Source organism: Jaculus jaculus, chromosome 4, assembly GCF_020740685.1.
Source record: "Jaculus jaculus isolate mJacJac1 chromosome 4, mJacJac1.mat.Y.cur, whole genome shotgun sequence".
Classification (NCBI taxonomy): domain Eukaryota; kingdom Metazoa; phylum Chordata; class Mammalia; order Rodentia; family Dipodidae; genus Jaculus; species Jaculus jaculus.
Window position 1 is genome coordinate 89,353,492 of NC_059105.1, and position 16,677 is coordinate 89,370,168.

The 16,677-nt window shown below is 40.6% G+C and overlaps 1 pseudogene; it reads right to left on the reverse strand.

The window, feature by feature from the left end:
- LOC123460239 overlaps positions 1-14,833 on the reverse strand; it is an 84,556-nt pseudogene extending 69,723 nt beyond the window's left edge.
- Positions 14,834-16,677: the final 1,844 nt, after the last annotated feature.

Genomic DNA, 16,677 nt, shown 5'->3' on the forward strand with positions numbered 1-16,677 from the left:
GTGACTCTCACAGAGCTTGTGTGGAAGGCTTGGTTTCCAGCACATGGTGCTATTGGGAGATGGTGGAATCTTTGGGACATTGGGCCTAGTGGAAGGAAGTTAGGTGTGTCTTAGAAGGATATATTAGCATCTCAGTCCTGCTCTTCTGAGGGTTTTGTTTTTCAGCCACAAAGGAGCACAGCTTCCTTGCCACATGCTCCCACAATGCTATACCACATCACCACAGGTTCCAAAGCAATTTTCCACCTAGATTTTTGTTGTAGTTGTTGTTGTTTCTATTTGGTATCAAGGTTTGAGGGGTCTTCCTATAGTCTAGATACCAGACTTTTTTTTCTTTGGTTTTTCGAGGTAGGGTCTCACTCACCAGATAAGAGACTTTTGTCTGATACAGTTGGAACATATTTTATCTCCATCTGTAGTTGGTATCTTTATCCTTTTAAGAGAGCAATTTGGTGAAGAAAAACATCAAGTTTTCTCTTTGTGTATCATTTTTGGTAGCAAATCTGAGAATACTGCTTAGTGTCAGCTTTGAAGATATTCTCTGTTATTTTCCCCCAAAAGTGCTATAGTTTTACATTTAAGTTGTGATTCATTTGACATTATTTTTAAAAATATTTTTATTTATTAGAGAGAGAGAGAATGGATATGCTAGGGCCTGTAGCCACTGCAAACGAACTCCAGATGCATGTGCCACCCTGTGCATCTGTCTTACGTGGGTCCTGGGGAATCCAACATCAGTCCATAGTCTTCACAGGCAAGGGCTTTAACCTCTACACCATCTTTGCAGCCCCATTTTACATCCATTTTGGTATAATGTATCATATTTAGGTAGCCTCCCTCCCTTCTCTCTTCCTCCCTTTCTATCGCTCCAGCACCAATTGCGAAGGCTGTCCTTTCTCCATTGACTTGCTCTTATCCTTTTGTCCCGAATCTTGGTCCATGCTGTATGCTTTATCTCTGCTTCTTCTTTTTTTTTTAAATATTTTTTATTTTTATTTATTTATTTGAGAGCAACAGAGAGAGAAAGAGGGAGGTAAGGAGAGAGACAAAGAGACAGAGAAAGAGATAGAGAGAGAGAGAGATAATTGATGCACCAGGGTCTCCAGCCACTGCAAATGAACTCCAGATGTGTGCACCCCATTGTGCATCTGGCTAACATGGGTCCTGGGGAATCGAGCCTTGAACCGGGGTCCTTAGGCTTCACAGGCAAGCACTTAACCACTAAGCCATCTCTCCAGCCCTATTTCTGCTTCTTTATCCTCTGTCATTGATCTGTGCTTTTCCTTCCACCAGTACCAACTGTCTTAATTGCTATGGCTATACAGTAAGTTTTAGCATTGGAAAGTGATTTTCTCCACTTTAAAAAAATTGTTTTAAATATTCTATATGTTTTGCCTTTCCAGCAACAATATTATTGTGCTGGGCCTGGTGGTGCATGTCTTTAATCCCAGCACTTGGGAAGCAGAGGTAAGAGGATCACTGCGATTTTGAGGCCAGCCTGAGACTACATAGTGAATTCCAGGTCAGCCTTGACTAGAGTGATACCCAATCTCAAAACACTGTGTGTGTGTGTGTGTGACAGAATGTTTTAGAACATCTTTTATGGCTATAGATTAATTTTAGGAATAATGGTATCTTTACTATGCTGAGTTTTTAAAAATGCATGGATAGTGTGTTTATTGCATTTTCTTTGTTTTGTTTTATCAGTGTTTTCTAGCTAGATTTTGATCATGCACATGTTTTTAAAGGTCATATGTTTTTTAGCCAGATTAAGTGGATATCTACTTACACTAAAACACCACAATAGCCCATTAAATAGGAACTCAATTATTTTGATAGTTGTTAAGGTAATTTATAATAAACTCTGACAAGGTATTTTCCCCTCATTAATCAGAACCTAGCTGTTTGCTTACTTCTGTTGAGTAATTTTATAACCCTCATCATGGTACACTGCATTTACTCAGAAGCAGTATATCCCAGTTCTGTGATTTATTAAGTCTATAATCTCAGGAAAATTACTTAATCTGTGCATCAGACTCTTCATCAGAAAAATGGGGATAAAATCGTATCTATATTCTAAGATTCAGTCAGGATTACTACATTAATATGTATGCATGCTTACCACAGTGCCTCACACATTGGCAATGCTCTAGAAAACATATATAATACGTTACTCAATGATAGTATCATTACTGTTGTAGGTTAACAGTGCAATTCAAACCATACTGCAAATCAAACCTGCAACAACCATCAGCCCAACTCAAAGACAAAGGAAGGTAGTGAAACTGTGCAAATGATGCCACTTGACAAATTGACATCATAAATAGCAGGCTGCCTGAGATTGTTTCTGTTGTTATAAATTAGTAGACCACGGGTTTCTTGAAAATACATTTTAATACATGCAAGTTGAACATACCTGCACATGGCACTGAAGGCAAAGGAAGCAAATTGTTTAATGGGAAGAAAGGCTTCACAGAGCAAAGACAAGGATGATACATGAAATGCTTCATAAATTTAACTTTTCTTAACCTGAGTAAGCACATCTTAGATTATTACTCTAATAGAGATTACTTCACTCTGTACTTACAATGTGGACTTCAGGCTTTAAACATCCTCTCGCTTTTCTCACTCTTTTTACTTTTGAGGTATGTTTATTCAATACAGTTACTAGCTCCTTTGGTAATGGTCACTATTAAAAGTATATAGAATTCTATTAATTCTATAAACAGAATTTTGGGAACTTCATTGCTATTATTAACATTGAGGTGTATACAAATGAGTGCCTTTCTTCTCTGCTAAGTCTGAGGTTGAAGTCCTCGGTGACCTATCTCTTCTCAATGGCATAGTTGGGACTCCCACAACTTTCAGATGCTGATTTATTTTTATTAAGTCTTCACTGTCAAGTTGACATAGCACCTACCCAACATGTACAATAGCTTTCTGTGTGTTTCCTACATACTTTTATCCATCAATTTATCATCTTTTTAATGCTCAGGAAAAATAAACACCTAATTCTCCATGGTCTGGTTTCCCTCCTTAACATTCATTATTGCAAACCTCCCTATATGCTGCCAGAAAGGCTTAAATTGATTCCTGCCTGTGTGTCCCAGCTGGGGCTCCTGGCTTTGCATCAGTCCCTAGGCCTACAGATGAGCTGGATATATTTTGAATGCAGCTGTAGACCTTTTTAAAGAGTATAAGCCACAATGAGTTCATAATCCCTGGAATGTATGCTCTATGTAGGCTTTTCATTAGTGTTTGGAGAAATCCCAGAGCTGGCATTTTCAGATAGCATTTCACTGGCCTCAGCCCTATTGCATCTGGGGAGGGAGATTTTTGTTTCTTTGTTCATCTGCTAGTCTCTGTTGCCTTTGTGATATTTTAGCTGTATTTCCAATTATTATAGGGATAGAGAAAGGTACAAAAGGTTGAAGGCTCTGGATTGAGAAGAGACACACTCAACATGAACTACTGGAAGATGGTAAATGGAAGAAGGGGTACAGACGCGCCTGCGTGGACTCATACTAGACTTATGGTGGAGTAGTAGGGTTTAGACTCGTGTGGATAATTGAGTTTTAGTGGGAGGAGCTTGCAACAGAAAATTACTAGAGTGATCTGCCTCATAAAATATTGGCCTATCATTTTTGTTAAAAAAATGTTTATTTATTTGCACTTGTTTATGTGTGTAGGGGAAGAACCATGCCAGGATCTCTTGCCATTGCAGGCAAATGCCTGTCTGGCTTGGTGGGAGGAATTGAATCTGGGATAGGTGGCTTTGCAAATGAGTGCCTATAACCACTGAGCAATCTACCCAGCCCTATGAATCTGTTTTTATGTTTGCCTCCAAAACATTTCTTATAATACGTTTAAGATGTCAATAAAGTAAATACTTTAATTCCCATTCCCTTGATAAGGACTTTATAACATATTTTTAGATGTTATTAAGAGCTAGAAATGGAATTGATTTGTAATTAGTCAGTAGTTGTCTGAATATGAGAGTAATTCTGACATGAAACATGCTTATTTTTGATAGACATGAAATTTTTCTCTAAATGAAATTCTAAGCTTACACAATTAGTGAAATAAGAAAAAAAAAATCAAATTAACATATCTTGTGTTGTGTCTTCCAAGAGGCTGCGCCATGTTATATCTCTTCCTCTCTCTTTTCTCTATCACAAAATTAAACAAATAAAAATAAATAAGAAAGTGAAGCAGTGCAGTTTTTGAGAGTTTAAAATCAGTGACTCTGTATAACAGCAGGGTGGTGCAATGTGAAGAAAGGAACCGAGAAACATCTCCAGGCTGATGTGACACATGTGGTCTCGGGAGGCATGGAATTGCAAGAGGAGATCTGGGCAGGGGCCGGACAAACTCCTCAGAGAATGGTCCTGGCCAGTATACCCCCAAGCCATGTGTTCTCTGACAGACCTAACCCGGTATTAGCGGATCACCTTACCCAGTATTAGCGAAACAGGCTTCTGACTCTACCTGAAAGTTATTTCTTCAGGTATCATCTCCTTGAATTCCACCAGCTTCTTGACTGTAGTTATTTGTGTGGTTTACTTAAGTTCTTTAATCAAGTAAGCGACATTTGCCAGGACTGCTGAACTAAGCCCGCATCAGTAATTCCTCTTATTTCCTATCAATCTTCCAATAACCGAGAACACATGCATTGATGGGAAATGTATGATCCTATGGCCCCTTTGGGAGATGCGTTTCTCACTGTAAACCCATGACTTCTACTTATGATTGTATTTCTCTTATTAACTCATATACATATATACTGGTCACCTGCTATGTGCATCACCTGCCTAGTGGGATGAAAGGCTGTACTGTACAGGTAACATGTGCAGTCTACTTGATACCAGATTTTCTCATTGTGAGCTAAATGGATATTGAACTATGTATGCGTGTGTGTCTATGTATTTGACTAGTCATGGGAGTCTGTCCCTGTGAAAGAGTATCAATCACTTTAATGGGGTTGGGACAAAAACCTCAGCTATGTGAGTATGTAAAATGCTTTTATCAAGGTACACATTCCATTTCAATTATTTAAACAGACAATAGGGAGCTTTGCCTGGCTGGGCTCTTTGTAGCCCAACATTTGTAAGTTATTCTTATATCTGACCTACTCAGAACTCTACTAATAAGGTAGTCTTTTGGTACCCAGGAGGGCATGGCTGATCTCAGAGGGGTATTGCTGATGGAGGCTCAGTTTGGCAGTCCTGGCAGAGGTCTCTTATTTGATTAAAGAACTCAAGTAAACTATAGGAATAACTCCCAACCAAGAAGTTGGTGGCCAGTGATAGGATACGACCTTTACAAAAGTTCCAGGTTTTTAAAGAAAATATTAAAGGATTGCTCATTTGCCATAGTATGGTAGTCCTCACCCCTTTAAAACAGGAGTCAGCTACCTAACAGGAAAGTCCATAGTCACTCTCAGGTATTCCATTTTCTCACTGGTGAGTTTGGAGAGGGGGTATCTGGTCTACCTGTGCCATCACCTTGCAGAGGGGATCAGATGAATCTGGGTCTCAGTGGGCAACAACTCTGCAGTGAGATAATCACTCTCAGATATTTTTAACAGTGATATGCATTTTACTTTGTTTAATATCTTATAATTATTTATTTGCGAGAGAGACAGAAAGAGAGAGAGAAAGAAGGAGAGAAAGGAGAGACAGACAGAGAGAGAGAGAGAGAGAGAGAGAGAGAGAGAGAGAATGGGTGCATCAGAGCCTACAGCCACTGCAAACAAACTACGGACACATGTGCCACCCTGTGCATCTGGCTTACATGGGTCCTGGGGAATTAAAGCAAGGTCCTTTGGCTTTTCAGGCAAGTGCCTTAACAGCTAAGCCATCTCTCCAGCCCCAGTACTATTCATTTTATAAGGTAATTCTTATGCAAAATCCTCACACATTAGATGCATTCACAGAGCCGCCTGCGTTGTGTGTGCTCTTTGCTCTGCTGACTGGCTCATTCCATTGTATTCTTAGTCTACTCAATGTGCCCAGAATTTGCCACCTCCAGGGGATTTGTCCAGCTTGAAAAGCTCTGAACAAAATGACATCTGACGTGCTTTCCACATGATACTGCTTCTCTTTAGTTTGCCATGATAACATGTCAGGGTTTACCAACTACCTTTGTATGTATGTACCTCTCTATGTCTTTTCTATTTATTTATTTATTTATTTATTTATTTATTTATTTATTTATTTATTTAAGAGCAACAGACAGAGAGAGAGAGAAAGAGAGGGAGAGAGAGAGAGAGAGGGAGAGAATGGGTGTGCCAGGGCCTCCAGCCACTGCAAACAAACTCCAGACGCTTGTGCCCTCTTGTGCATCTGGCTAACGTGGGTCCTGGGGAGCCAATCCTCGAACCGGGGTCCTTAGGCTTTACAGGCAAGCACTTAACCACTAAGCCATCTCTTCAGCCCCTCTCTATGTATTTTCTATAATCACATATCTATTATCGATGCACCTCCCTATGTATCTACCTATGTATGTATGTGTCTATCTATCAGCTATCTGTAACTATCTCTATCTTCATTATTAACATCATCCTGTTCCTTATTTATTCCCAATTAAGAAAATCAAAACATCTAGATTTAAGCTCTAATGCAGCCACTTTTCTGCTTGTGTGATTGAGGGAGAACTACTTTCTCTGCCTCCATCCTCTTGGAAAGGTTGGGGAGAATAGTGTCTACCTCCAAAAGTTGCTGTGTGGTGAAGTACAACATAAGACCTCACCTCTAGGTGAATGCAGGAAGTTAAATGAGTTTAAACTGTGTACAAAGAGTGTAAAGAATGGCCAACCAAGAGTCCATGGGTGAACGGAGAAGGAAAATGTGTCTTCATGGACTGGCATAATACTAATCAAGTGAAACAGAATGAATCCTATATTGGAAGTAATTCATATGGAGCTGGAGGTAATTATGATAAGAGAAATAAGCCGGAGACAGACACACTCCACATAGTCTCCCTCATTTGTGGATGCCCAAAAGTTGGTCTCATGGAAGAATGGACTGGGTTCCTAGAGATTGGGGAAAAGTAGGGGAGGGAGGAAAGGATGGAAAGAAATTAGACAAGGGGCCTCAAAGTACAGAAAAGAGGAATTTGTTTTGATTTTCTAGTGAACTACAGAGCAACTATGACAACAATTTATGCTATGTTTCAAAATAACTCAAAAAGAAGAAAGAGGACATGTGTTACTGACGTGTATTATTATTCAGATTTGCACATCACACATCATATGCATGTAATATGTGATCATACTCTATTCCACAAAGATGTCTACGTAATAGCTCTCAATAACGTAAGGAGTGCAGGGCTGGAGAGGTGGCTTAGAGGTTAAGGCGTTTGCCTGCAAAGTCCGAGGACCCATGGTCACCTCTCCAGGTCCCACATAAGCCAGACTTGCAAGTTGACACAAGCACACAAGGTTGCACATACACACAAGATGGCACATGCATCTGGAGTTTGATTACAGTGGCTGGAGGCTTGGTTTTGCCAATTCTCTCTCATTAAAAAATACCAAAAAATAGAAGGAGTAAAAGGCAGTGGGGCCTTACACAGAAAACCATGTTAAAATGTTAGATTAAGAGCTAATAGGCAAGACAACTAAACTGAGAAGCCACTGCTGTAAGAAGGAAGAAGAAACCCAGCAGTGGGTGTAGGACAAGAGAGGCTGGGCATCAGCTGGGTGTGGTAGCGCATGCCTTTAATCCCAGCCCTCGGGAGGCAGAGGTAGGAGGATCCATGCGAGTTTGAGGCCATCCTGAGACTACATAGTGAATTCTTCCAGGCCAGCCTGAGCTAGAGTGAGACCCTCCTTACCCCCCCAAAAAACAAAAAAAAGAGACTGGGCATAAACTCTTTTCATAGAGTTCTGGCTATGGCTGTGGCCACAGAATGTGACTTTGCCTCATAGGTTAATACAAAATCTGGATATTTGCATAGTCATATGTATTATCCTCATTGACTCAGTTGAGCATCAAGCATCTAGAAAATGCAACCCATCTATACCTATGTATATCTTTATCTGTTATCTATCATCTATCTATCTATCTATCTATCTATCTATCTATCTATCTATCTATCTATCTATCTATCATCTACCTAGTACTTGCTTGGGTCAAATGAGCTTACAAATGCCAGCTTTTATTTGACATTCTACTTCTCTGGATTCTAGTTGGTCAGCTTGGTATCACTGTGTCTGTTAGGGCAAATGCTTTAGCCAGTCAGCAGTACCACTGGTATGGTACTGAAGCTGACATTATTCTGTCTTGAGGGTTGGGTATCATCTCCTGGTGCATGGAGGCCCATTTGGTATGGATGTAAATTTGTCTTCTTGAGGAAGAATGGGCCACAGCCTCTCCCTCCATCACTCAGGGACCAGATGCAACAACCACATTGCCATGCAAGCCTGATCCAAGACCTGTAGTCCTTTTGCTGCTACCTCCATTTTTTTTTTTTTTTTTTTTTTTTTTTTTAGGTAGAGTCTTACTGTAGCTTAGGCTGTCCTGGAATTCACAATCTCAGACTGTCCTCAAACTCACAGTGATCCTCCTACCTCAGCCTCCCAAGAGCTGGTATTAGAGGCATGTGCCACCATGACCAGCCCCACCTCCATATTTTTAACCCTTCCATATACCAAATGCCATATTGGCAGAAGAAGGGAGACATCTAAAGGAATGATCATTTACTTAAAAGAGCCTGTGTAAGTGGGAAGGATGGGAGCCACTGCCGGTAGAAGAGATTCTAAAAAAGGCGGGATCTGAACACTGTATTTAGGGCTCTTTAAAATTTTGCCTCAACATACATGGTGAGATATCTGATGGCTCAGATAGGTGGCTCTCCTAAGAATGTTGCTGGTTAGGTTTGGCTACAAAATGGCCCTCAGAGACTCATGTATCTGGATCTGACTTAATCAGTGGCTTTTTCTCTTGGTGGATTCCTATGATGCTTTTATCCAGAGATGGCGAAAGAGTAGGTGATGGAGCATGGTGAGAGGAAGTCACTGTGGGTATGTCTTTAGGAACTATGTCTTTCCCTGCTCCTTTCTGGATTTCCTTTTCCCACTTTCTGTCCGCTATGTTGTGGGCTGCTGTCACTCCATTTCTGTATGAGGGGCTGAAGCTTCTAAAACTCTGAGCTCAAATAAGTCTCTGAAGTTGCTTATGGCAGGCATTCTATCATAGCAATCAGAAAACTAACATCCCCTGGAACAGTGTGGCCATGATTCAGCTTCTGCCCAGAGTATAGTTTTCATTTTATAGGAAACATTTGAAGATGATGAGGTATAAAAGGCATAAGAAGCAACAGAGTGATGGCCATTCTTTAGTAACCCCCACAAAAGGAATCCACACACTACTGTGGTGGTTATAAACTTACTGCTCTGATGATTTGCTTCAGCCCCACACGTTCAGTTCTCTATCTTGGTCAGAGTGTCATTGCTCCTAAAGCCCTCTGGGATAGTCCTTAGGGGACCTTTTGTTGTTGTTGTTGAGGTAGGGTCTCACTCTAGCCCAGGCTGACCTGGAACTCACTCTGTAGTCCCAGGCTGGCCTCAAACACTCGGTAATCCTCCTACCTCTGCCTCCCGATTGCTGGGACTACAGATGTGCCCCCCCTCCAGCTCCCTTTGGGGATCATGTATTTCTCCTCTTTCCTCCATCCCCCAAAGCATTTTGTTATAAACCTTCTTTGATATCACTCTGAAAGTCTCCCTTTCTCTTGCCATGCTTCACAGTTCCCACTTTACACCTCCACATGGCCTCTGTTTCCTCAGTAACTACATGTCATCCTTCTCAAAACCATCTGTCACATTTTTGCAAATCTAACATCTCATTTCAATATTCATTCAGTGTGACCTGCTCCAAACTACTGCCTCCACCTCAGGACTGCCTCCAATAACCAAGCAAGGGCTGTACAGGTTTAAATTCAGACATTTGATCAAACTGATGTCCCTTTTGGAACTTCAAGAGGATGGCAATTGCAATGTGAAAACTTACGCTAAACCCCTCCATAAAATTCATGCTTTTGTTACTACATTCGAGGTCGGGTTTATGTCTCCCATATAGCTCCTGGCCACCCCACCCCACACAATTGTCAGTGTGGCATGTGCACTGCCCATGTCATGAGCAAACCACCTTGGTGGTGTTTTGCTTGGCAAGACCTTCCTTGGTCTCTCTACCTGCTAACACCATCTCATGTTTCTTCCCATCCACGGAAACATTTCCCACTATAGTAAATGCTTTGTACAGTTTTCTTCTCCCTCTAAGCTTTTACAAATGTTAACTGAGTGACACAGATTAATTATAATGGAATCTCCATGCTTCATTCCATATTAAAGATATTCTTGTTACCACATCTTTCTAGTTGGAAGAATGCCACTACCTTTTGCTACTTACTTGTTTCATAGATATATAGGTCAATTTCCTCAGATATCAGTGCTGGTTACAATGCTTACATGTGACTTTATTTCCTGCTTACTCTGTACCCATACTTTCTTCCATCTTTCTGTGCATGGCTTGAACATTTACTATACTTACTGATTAACTAAAGGATGAATTCTAGGCAGCCTTGCTTAATGAAACACAATCAACTTTAGTTAAAAGAGTAGTAATTGCTCCCCTTTAAGGCACACCATGTCGCAGGACCAAGGGAAGTGCATCTTGGGATAGTGATCAGTACCAATATTTACTGAGTTCTTAATGAACACATGTCACTCAGCACTTTTCTGGTAGATGTCATTATTTGTGTGGCAGCTACTTCTGTCATTCCTCTTTTAAAAATATTTTTATGTATTTGCAAGGAGAGAGAGAGAGACAGAGAGAGACAGAGAGAGAGAGAGAGAGAATAAATAGGCATGCCAGGGCCTCTCTTGTTACTGCTAACAAACTCCATCCAGACACATGTGTCATTTTGTGCACCTGGCTTTACATGGATACTGGGGAATTGAACTCAGGCTGTTAGGCTTTGCAAGCAAGCCTTTAACTGCTAAACTATCTTGTCAGCCCCCTCATCTTTGTTTTTATATGCAAAGGTGTAGCTATTACTTATTACAGGTAAAATCAGAATTTGAGCCAATGTGATCTGTCTTTATACTCTTTTTTTAAAAATTATTTATTTATTTATTTGAGAGCGACAGACACAGAGAGAAAGACAGATAGAGGGAGAGAGAGGGAATGGGCGTGCCAGGGCTTCCGGCCTCTGCAAACGAACTCCAGACACGTGCGTCCCCTTGTGCATCTGGCTAACGTGGGACCTGGGGAACCGAGCCTCGAACCGGGTCCTTAGGCTTCACAGGCAAGCGCTTAACCGCTAAGCCATCTCTCCAGCCCTGTCTTTATACTCTTGACTACTGCTTGATGCCCTTCAGCTATTGGGATCATGGATGTTATTGCAATGAGAAACACAGGTTCTGTTAATAGGCTTCTCGATGACTAAATCAGAAGCCAATTTTATATGTCCTGCAGGTAGAAAAAGACATTGAACACTACTTTTTAACTATGAATAAGGCCTTAGGAATGTAGAAATGCACGTTGTAAGTGTCACAACACTGTGACAGTTTCAAAGCATAACACAAGATAAAAGTTTATGGATAAATATACTTTTAGAGATCATGCTTTTATCTGAATTATTAATGTATAAGACACAAGTTTCCAAGTGTTATATTAGTCTTTCTGGAAAGGGTTAGATAATGAATCTGTTAGGCTTTCTGCACTACAAAGTCTCTGTCAGGACTCTTAAACGTGGGCCTCACAGTGCACATCCAGCCAGGAGCAGTGTGCAAATGAATGGGCAGGGCTGTGTCCCAATAAAATCATAACCAAAATAGGCAGTGGGCTGGGTTTGGCCTAAGGACCATAACTTCCTGACCCTTGGTGTAGGTGGATAATTGTGTCCTGTCAGGTTAGCACTGGCCATGTAGACTGTCCATTCCATAGTGCTCAACTGATGCCCCCTGTACTTCAGGAAAGAACATTGAGCTGCTATTGAAATTTCTCCATCACAATCTCATTATTAGTCCCGTTTTCTCAGATGGTCAATCAGTTGCTCCAGAAACAACACGAAACTTGCTACTTTGTGTGTTACTTTACATGCACTGACTGTTAAGAACCTGGGAAGGCACAGGCATTTCATATTAGTTTCCTATAATTGGAAGTATTTATTATTGAAAACTCATATTTGTTTCAAGCCTTTCATTCTCAAAATTCCTAAAGGGAAAAGATAAGAGTAGAAAGAGGAAAGGGATGGAGAAAGGAGTAAGGAAGACAGAGATGAAATAGATGTTAGGGGTTCTCTGTGCCAAATGGAAATATTTGTTCCATTTTCCTCAGATTTGAGTGACTTCAAAAAAGAGCAACTTATGAAATGCCTGCATGTCAATGTGGCAACCCTGTTTAATAAAAGCACACACAGTTATTTAATCTAAGTAGGGGATATCTAGACCATTACAATGAATCTCCACTAAATATTTTACTAATCTCATAGAACTGATACGTGACCTTAGCTTTTAAACTACTGTCATTGCAGAAGTACACGAGGAAACATTATTTGGTTTTCATTTGTATTAAAAACATCTTCCCTACACATGAAGGTGGTAGAATACATCTAGGTTGCAGAACAGGAGCTCAGATTAAGACATTGGAGGGTCCTCATTTACCCCTCTGTGTACAGTGGTGAATTTTAAGGTCACAGTGCTCAAGAATCTGACCAAGCTCAAGAGAAAAGAAGGGACTTTTTGAGGCTGCAGTTGGCCATGCTGCCTCCCTACCATGGTGAGTAGGGTAGTTGGCTCAGTGGCATCAAAAGGTTTTGATTTTTCAGTGCTTGGCCTCTTGGAGAATGAAGTCAGTGCACACTGTATATAAGGGAATATCTCTTTTCCTTCCTTTGGACTGAGAGTTCAATTTTCTGAGAATTCTCTGACAGTGCAGGTGGAAAATTGTAGTGTGTGGACAATGTGTTGTTGACTCAAGGTTTCCTTAGATACCAGAGAGGAATTAAGTCTAGCTGTGCTTGTGGGGAGAGCAACATAGTCACTTCATTGCACCCCCACTCTAGTGTTACTTATAGCTGAATGCAGGTTGGGGCTCTGGGCTATGGGTATCTTATGGCTGAATTCTCAAGTGAGGGTCTTCTGACAGGATGACTATAAAGCAGTGGTTTAAAGATGTGAAGAAAGTGACTCTCAGGAAAGAGAAGAAAAAAAAAGTCAAATGGATATATCTTCATAGTGTTTATTTCCCAGAAGAAGCAATCTTTATTTTTTTTTGTCTCATGATGAACTCTGGGAATAATCATACTTATATGAGCATTTCAAAGTTGTTTTCTTCTGTTGGACTTTGACTACTCCCAACTCTTTTGTACAGAGAGTTGTCTGTGTATCTTGTGGTATGAATGAATGAAAAGGTAGATGTTCATGGGATCCACAGGGCAGGACAATTATGAGAAGTTAGGGAGGTGGGCCATGAGCAGCACTGGGAGCTGAGCCCCACTGGGGGGTAGAGGAGACAATGAGGAATAAGATCCCCATTCTTCTCAAGAAGCAACACAAGTACTATTCTCAAAACCTAAGAACCAGCAGCAAAGCTCTACACTAGCTTACTTACTCCAATGTCTTCCTCCTACAGATCGCCCAGAATATGTCACTTTCAGAACCCAATGCCATGAGAAGTTATCAGATGCATTTGGTTAGAAGTTCCACAATCGTATTTCTGTGCACTGGGACTTGAAAATTGTTTTAATACTTGCTAAGAACAACTACTTAAGCAGTCATCTTCTTCTAACCTAGCTTTCAGTTCTCACTGCTGTTTGCTGGTTGAAACAGAATGGAACACAATGGTGGTGGTAAGTGTTAAGTTGTCTCCTTTGTACTCAGGCCGACACATCAATGTCATTGTCATTGCCACTGGTGCCTCTTGCTTCCATATTTCTCTGGTGCATCAGTTTCTTGTTGATTTGAAGGAATAGTCATTTTTTAAAAAAATATTTTATTTATTTATTTACTTATTTATTAGAGAGAAAGACAGAGGAAAAGGCAGAAAGAGAAAATGGGTGCACCAGAGCCTCCAGACACTGCAAACGAACTCCAGATGCATGTGTAACCCTGTGCATCTGGCTTACGTGTGTCCTGGGGAATTGATTTAGGGTCCTTAGGCTTTTCAGGCAAATGGCTTAACTGCTAAGCAATTTCCCCAGCCCGAATAGTCACTTTTTAGATGTCTTGTTTCTGGAGAATGGGAGCTGATATGGGGAATGGAGATTAGAGGTGGGTGTCAATGAGTTAAACACTAATATCAAGCAGACAGTGTGGCCTTCAAAATCAGATAAACTCACTTACTTTGGGATATTAGGCAAGATGTTTAATCTTTGCAGGACTCAGTTTCTTATCAGCAAAAGAGAGGGTGATACTGCAACCTTCTTATTAGGGTTGTTGTAAAAATATATGAAAATGCATAAGAAATACCTGGGACAATGTGTGGGTCATGTCAAGCACTTAATAAATGTTCCTTTTTCATTAGCTAGTTCTTGAATTAATATCCAAATATTAAAGCTGATCACCATAACAATTTGAAAGAACCCATCACTATTTCCAATGGGAGTAATTTGAATTCTGATTTCCTGTTTCAGAGGCTAGATGGAGAAGTGATAGCCTCTCCTTTGCTCTCTATTAGCATCTGTATGAGTGTGTTTTATGTAAATGAGACATTTGCATTCACAGCGACTGCAGGAATGAGCCCACATCATGTGGATGGTTTGGCACCTCATCTTCTTGTTTTTCATTGTTGTACTGATGCTGTATCCAGTGCACCTGGGTCTTCATGTCTGACTGAGCTGAGGTCATTAAACAAACATGTGCATTGCCTCTGTTCAAATTAATGACATACGCTTCCACTCGTTATGTTTTGAATCAATGGTCAATATTTCCAACGCTGTCCTTGGCAATTGGTAGTTTAAATGAAATCTCTCTACTTCAAAACTTACCTTTCCAAATTGCTAGTTTACCAGGATGAGGAACAAATAGAAAAAGTTGCTGATGCTGGCATGAACTTTTCATTTCAGCATAAGAACAATTATATACACATGCATAGATTTTATAGTTTCATTGCTTGGAATGTATTCACCTCCTCCTCACTTACTATTATAACAACTTCAAGAACAAGAGCACTAGGAAATCACCAATTCTGCTAGACATCATAATTAGGAAGGTGGGCCATGAGCAGCATTGAGAGCTGAGCCCCACTGGGAGGTAGAGGAGACACAATGAGGGATAAGATCCACATTCTCTAAACATTTCACTTAAATTTAATCTTAGTACTTTCCTTGTATAGAAGACAGTAGTAATGCCACTTTTACAATTGGGAAAATTAAAACCCAGCAATGTTGACCAACCTGCTCCAGGCCACACAGCTATTAAGTGACAAAGCTAGAATTTGAAGTCAGAAATTTTGTCCCAGCATTGTTGCTCTTAGAAAGTATACTGGGCTACCTATCTATTTAATGTAACCTGAAATCTTCTTAAAGGCTCAGCTTATTGTCACTTAGTTCTGATGTCTTTATCTTCCCAGTAGGGCTCAGTTCTCTAGTTAGTATAGCATTGTTTTGTTTGCACCATCCTTATTTGAAATCTTTGTGTGTATATGGGTGTCAGTACGTGTGTTCATGTGAGTGTAGGCACATGTGTGCCATGGTGCCAGTGTCGGAGGACAACCTTAAGTGTTATCCTCGCCTCTGACCTTACTATTAGAAGGGCTCTTTTTCACTTCATATGCTGGGATGGCTGGCCTGTGAACTTCTGGGGGTTCTCCTGTCTTCACCTCCCATCTCTCCATAGGTGATCTGAGAATACAGACACTCATGCTATGGTGTCCAGCTGAATGTCAGTTCCTGAGATCTGATCCCGGGCCATCAGGCTTGCACAGAAAGTACTCTTACTCGTGGAGCCGTCTCCTCAGTCTCAACTGTGCCACCTTGACACTGAGGGAATTCTTCTTGTCCTTGTTAGTTGTTTCAAGTTAGGGCCTTGTCTGTCCAAAAACATTTTAACTTCATACAACTTCACAAAAGCTAGTGATGGGTGGAACACGCTCATTTTGACAACTCTTAGAGAATTGCACATGATAAAAGAATGGAAAAGTGCAGAATGATACTAGCAAGAGTAAAGTGGGGGTAGAAATATCAAGGCCTATATATTTTTCACTTATTTGCAGATGAATGATGTAGAAAAACAGTCTACGCTAAGCAGGATATGACCATTTATGTTCTTGGACTCAAGCTTTTGTTGTCTGTGTATGAATGACCATCTTGAGTCCATATGTTTTGAGAGCTATTTTACTCTGGCCAACATTTTACTCCAGAGTCTTAGTTGTTAACATTAACAAGAACCATGGGGCTAGATCCTCAAACTTCACATGGAAAGTTTACACCTACTACTGAGAGAGTCCAGAGCAAGACAATTAACACTCATGTTCTGGGGTTAGAAACCATCTGAGAACTAGAAAGCCTGCCAAAGTGGCCAGCACAATGGAAACTAATTTTTTGTTAATTTAAAAAATATTATTATGGGCTGGAGAGATGGCTTAGTGTTTAAGGCACTTGCCTGCAAAGCCAAAGAACACAGGTCCTCAGGACCCATGTAAAACACATGCACAAGTTGATGCATGTGTC